Genomic DNA, 6000 nt, shown 5'->3' with positions numbered 1-6000 from the left:
TAATAGAAAGTCTCACACAAGGAGGTGCATGAAAGATGGTTCACAAATACCTGCCAATTGCAAGGAGTGGAAGAAGGCAAAGCAAGAAGCTAGGGAGGGTACTCAATACTCTCAGCAAAAGACCCTCAGCAAAAGGTAGCACATTATGCGAGTCAACTGCTACAGTGCGACAAAGTATGGATCCGGAGTAAAGGCAAGATGGCTTGCACGATTTGTAAGTTTTCTCTTTGGAAATTTTCAATAACTTTTGTCGTGAATTTCATATCTCATGCATGTTGTAATTTGTTGTAGGAAAGGACAACAAGTCACCCCGAATGTCTCAGGAGAATAGGTTACACCATAAGTATCACAATGAAGCTGAGACTTGGGAGTGGCTCAAACGCAAGAAAGTGTTCACCGATACAAATATCCACAAAAACGAGCTGAGAAGGGCAACTTAGTGAGTAGTTGAACTTGAATTATAATTATCACCCAACTGGTTTTGCTTGTGGCTAACTTTTTTGCATTGTATCACTATTTAACGCAAGAATACGATGTTGAAAGTGACAATGATGATGAAGGTGGTGGTGCACGTGGTGAAGATGCAAGTGAAGATGAAGATGATGCATTAATTTAATTAGTTTCTGATGCCTTCATCTTTATTCATTTTTGGACATGAATACCTTATGTAATTTGCAATTATATGTATGTAGTTTACAATATACTCCATGACATTATTATACTGCAATTATTTTTTATGTTCTAAGTGTTTAAAAAAAATATTAAGTAGTGTTTAAATAATATGATTTAAAAAAAGTGGGGAGAGATGTGGGGACATGTGTCTCCACATCTCTTCTCCATTATGTCTTCGTTTTTTTTGCAGATAGTCTGCGACTATACATGTTGCTCTACAGGCATGGCTATAGCCGCATGTATAGCCGTGATGATAGCCACGTAAATGTTTTTTTCCATATATAGATGCTTTTAAATTTGTGTTGCTCTAGACATGACCGTGCTCTTCGTTTGTTGTACTCTCTCTCTCTCTCTCTCTCTCTCTCTCACACACACACACACACACACATACTTAAAAGCACCCTGAAATAGCACACAATTATTGACACATGCATGTATCTCGGGGGGTTCTCCTAAAAATATGTAAGTGTAGCACGTGAGTTCATCAAGAGGGGTATATTAATTAAAAAAGGTTACATAATTACATTTACAAGTGGGGTGTTTTAAACAAATTTAAAAAAAACCATAACTTTATGAAGAAAAAGGGGTCATTTTATTCATAAAAGTATGTAAGTGTAAGGGGTCTTGAAAATACCCCTTGAAGGTGTGATACATAAAATTTCTTAGAGGTGAACCCCTCAAGGCATGTATACGTTCGTAATCCATGCCAAGTTCTGTCAATACTCTCCTATCATGTGTCCTTATGTTTAGCATCTTGTTGTCGGAAGGAAGCATCCTTTTCATGAGCCTACAATGGATTTGAGAGACTTTCAAATATTATTTATTAAGGATATGATATGTCAAAATTATAAGGATATTGTAGGTTCTTGAAGAATGCTTGTGGCTAACCTTTTTACATTGTATCACTATTTAATGTAGCAAGACGATGTTGAAAGTGATGGTGGTGATGAAGGTGGTGGTGACGTGGTGTGAAGATGCGGGTGTAGATAAAGATGAAGAAGAAGATGATGCATTAATTGAATTAGTTTTTAATGTCTTCATCTTTATTTATTTTTGGACATGAACACCTTATGTAATTTACAACTATGTATATAACTTTTAATATAATCCATGACATTATTATATTACAATTATTTTTTATGTTTTACGTGTTTAAGTGTTTTTTTAAAAATGTGATTGAGTAGTGTTTAAATAATGTGATTTAAAAAAAAGCATGCATAGAATGGAAGAGAGATGTGGAGACACATGTCCCCATATCTCTCCCCCATTCTGTCCTCAGTTTTTTCTTGTAGATAGTTAGAAGCTACATACGCTACTAAACAGACACAACTATATCTGCATTTATATGCATGACTTTAGCCATGTGCTCATAGCCAGGAGTATAGCCGCGTTGATAGTCACCTAAAGGTTTTTTTCCATATATATATTCTTCTACATGCGGCTTTTTGTTGTAGTCTCTCTCTCTCTCTCTCTCTTTCTCTCTCTCTCTTAGTAGTATAGCAATCCTTAGTAGTATAGGAATCACACATATTCTAGCGAAGAGATCCCATGTTCAAGTTACAATCCTCACACTTCAATGCCATTATATACACCTTATGCACTTGGCTATGATGTAATTCTCTCTCTCTCTCTCTCTCTCTCTCTCTCTCTCTCTCTCTCTCTCTCTCTCACACACACACACACACACACACACACACACACAAATGCAATGTACTTGGCTACACCCACTAGACTCACTAGTGTCATCGTTAAATAAAAAGTGCTCTCTCAAGAAAAAGGTTAGCCTCCTCCACATCCAACAATGCCAAACCTTCAAAATAGAATTTCAAATTAAGTCATGGAGAAGAGTACTCAAGCTGTTGAGAAAAAAGAAGGTAAGCTAGATGTGAGGTGAAAATCTCAACATTTGTAATTAAGGCTTGCGTAGAGCATCACTTTTTCAAAAGACAAGCGTGCTTTACGCCATAGAGAACATACCGAAGCACTCTCCATATCCTGAAAAGTTATTCATTATCCACATTAAAATTATCTTCACCTCCGTGCTACATTGTGTAAGCGTCCGGGAGACATCATACACTTGGATGCCAAGCCATAGTGTCTGAAGCTCCTCGATCAAAGGTTCAAGGTACACATCCATGTTCTTGACCTTGTGCTTGCTGGGGGCAAGAGAAGAGCTAACATCACATGACTCCTCTTTATTAACTTCCAAGGAGGGAGATTGTAGTTTACTTCTACCACTAGCCATCTCGATTTGAGACCAAATGGTGGGCACCTAGTTGTCAACATCGAGAATACAAAAGTGTATGGACACTCCATTCCAAATACAAAATTAGCTCTCTGGAATTTTGTCCCAACACGCAGCTATGGGCGCGGCTATACCTACGGCCATAGCTACGTACTGGGAAAAATTTTTGGATACCTCCCTCCCACGCATACGCAGTGTACTTTTGTTTTCTCGAGTCCTCTCCTCCTTCGCATGCGTTTGTCATCACACATGCTATGGCTCCCTAAGCTCCGTTTTTGCCCTTCACAAGCTTGGCTACACCCACTAGACTCACTAGTGTCATCATTAAATAAAAGGTGTTCTCTAGAAAAAGAGTAGCCTCCTCCACATCCACCAACAGTGACAAAACTTCAAAACAGAATTTCAAATTAAGTCATGGAGAGAAGAGTAGTGAAGCTTGAAAAACAAAGAAGGTAGGCTAGATGTGAGGTTAATAATATTTACGCATCTACTAACTACATGGATATCCGAACATTTGTAATTGCGTAGAGTAGCACTTTTTCAAAAGACACGCCATACATGATACCATGGTGGTGGTGACAACGCTCGCGAGTTGGCAAACCAACCACTCAAATTACGGCGGTGAGTGGAAGGAATTAAGCGTTGCTTCAAATTGCAGGTCACCGGAAGATCAAAAGCCTTATAAGAATGTTCGAAGAGGGGGAAGCCCAACAGAAGAGCTTTGATAAGCTCAAGGTGACCGTAGCAGCTGCACCTATTTTGATTATTGTTGATCCAAATGAGCCGTTTGTTTTGGAAACAGACGCTAGTAATGAGGCCATTGGGACCGTACTTATGCAAAGGGGACGCCCAATTGCATTTGAGAGTAAAAAGTTAGATCGTGTGCAGCGTAACTACTCGGCTTACGAGGGAGAGTTACTAGCGATAGTTCATGCACTAAAAAAGTGGAGACACTATTTATATGGTGCTACTTTTGAGGTCCGGACGGACCATGAAAGTCTGAAATGGCTTTCAAGTCAAAATGAACTGAAGGGTAGAAAAGCTCGGTGGGCGGTGATTCTACAGGAGTTTGACCTTCAAATACGTTACCAGAAAGGTAAGTATAACGTGGTGGCAGATGCACTTAATCGCATGCCACAGATTAATGAACTTAGTTTCACAGTCTTCAAGAATGATTTCTTGGAGTCACTACGTGGTTTATGTGAGCATGATCCATCTTTTATAGAGGTCTGAATTTCATATCTCATGCATGTTGTAATTTGTAGTAGGAAAGGACAACAAGTCACCCCCCAATGTCTCAGGAGAATAGGTTACACCATAAGTATCACAATGAAGCTGAGACTTGGGAGTGGCTCAAACGCAAAAAAGTGGTCACCGATGCAAATATTCACAACAAGCTGACCAAGGCAACTTAGTGAGTAGTTGAACTTGAATTGTAATTATCACCCAACTTGTTTTTCTTGTGGCTAACTTTTTTGCATTGTATCACTATTTAACGCAAGAAGACGATGTTGAAAGTGATGATGATGATGAAGGTGGTGGTGCATGTGGTGAAGATGCAAGTGAAGATGAAGATGATGCATTAATTTAATTAGTTTTTGATGCCTTCATCTTTATTCATTTTTGGACATGAATACCTTATGTAATTTGCAATTATATGTATGTAATTTACAATATCATCTCCATGACATTATTATACTGCAATTATTTTTTATGTTCTAAGTGTTTAAGTGTAAAAAAAATATTAAGTAGCGTTTAAATAATATGATTAAAAAAAGCAGGGAGAGATGTGGGGGACATGTGTCTCCACATCTCTTCCCCATTATGTCCCCATTTGTTTTTGCAGATAGTCTACGACTATACATGCTGCTCTACAGGCACGGCTATAGCCATGCTGATGATAGCCCCGTGTATAGCCGTGATGATAGCCACATAAATGTTTTTTTCCATATATAGATGCTTTTAAATTTGTGTTGCTCTAGACGTGACTGTGCTCTTTGTTTGTTGTAGTCTCTCTCTCTCTCTCTCTCTCTCTCTCTCTCTCTCTCTCTCTCTCTCTCTCTCTCTCTCGTAGCACTATAGGAATCATACATAGTCTAACGAAGAGATTTCATGTTCAAGCTGCAATCTTGACACTTCAATGCCATTATATATACTTTATGCACTCAGCTATGATGTGAAGCTCTCTCTCTCTCTCTCTCTCTCTCTCTCTCTCTCTCTCTCTCTCTCTCACACACACACACACACACACACACACACACATACTTATAAGCACCTTGAAATAGCACACAATTATTGACACATGCATGTACCTCAGGGGTTTTTCCTAAAAATATGTAAGTGTAGCACATGAGTTCATCAAGAGGGGTATATTAATTTAAAAAACGTTACATAATTACATTTACAAGTGGGATATTTTAAAAAAATTTGAAAAAAACCGTAACTTTATGTAGAAAAAGGGATCATTTTATTCATAAAAGTATGTAAGTGTAAGGGGTCTTTAAAATACCCCTTGAACGTGTGATATATAAAATTTCTTAGAGGTGAACCCCTCAAGGCATGTATACGTTCGTAATCCATGCCAAGTTCTGTCAATACTCTCCTATCATGTGTCCTTATGTTTAACATCTTGTTGTCGGAGGGAAGCATCCTTTTCATGAGCCTACAATGGATTTGAGAGAATTTCAAATATTTTTTATTAAGGATATGATATGTCAAAATTATAAGGATATTGTAGGTTCTTGAAGATTGCTTGTGGCTAACCTTTTTACATTGTATCACTATTTAATGTAGTAAGACGATGTTGAAAGTGATGGTGGTGATAAAGGTGGTGGTGCACGTGGTGAAGATGCGGGTGTAGATAAAGATGACATTGAAGAAGATGATGCATTAATTGAATTAGTTTTTAATGTCTTCATCTTTATTTATTTTTGGACATGAACACCTTATGTAATTTACAACTATGTATATAATTTTCAATATAATCCATGACATTGTTATATTACAATTATTTTTTATGTTTTACGTGTTTAAGTGTTTTTTAAAAAATGTGATTGAGTAGTGTTTAAATAATGTGATTTTAT

The sequence above is a fragment of the Cibotium barometz genome, chromosome 13 (genome assembly GCF_041138505.1).
Source record: "Cibotium barometz isolate CiBa-2024 chromosome 13, ASM4113850v1, whole genome shotgun sequence".
NCBI classification, from domain to species: Eukaryota; Viridiplantae; Streptophyta; class Polypodiopsida; order Cyatheales; family Cibotiaceae; genus Cibotium; species Cibotium barometz.
The sequence above is the reverse complement of the archived record's forward strand: the minus strand, read 5'-3'. Positions refer to the sequence as shown.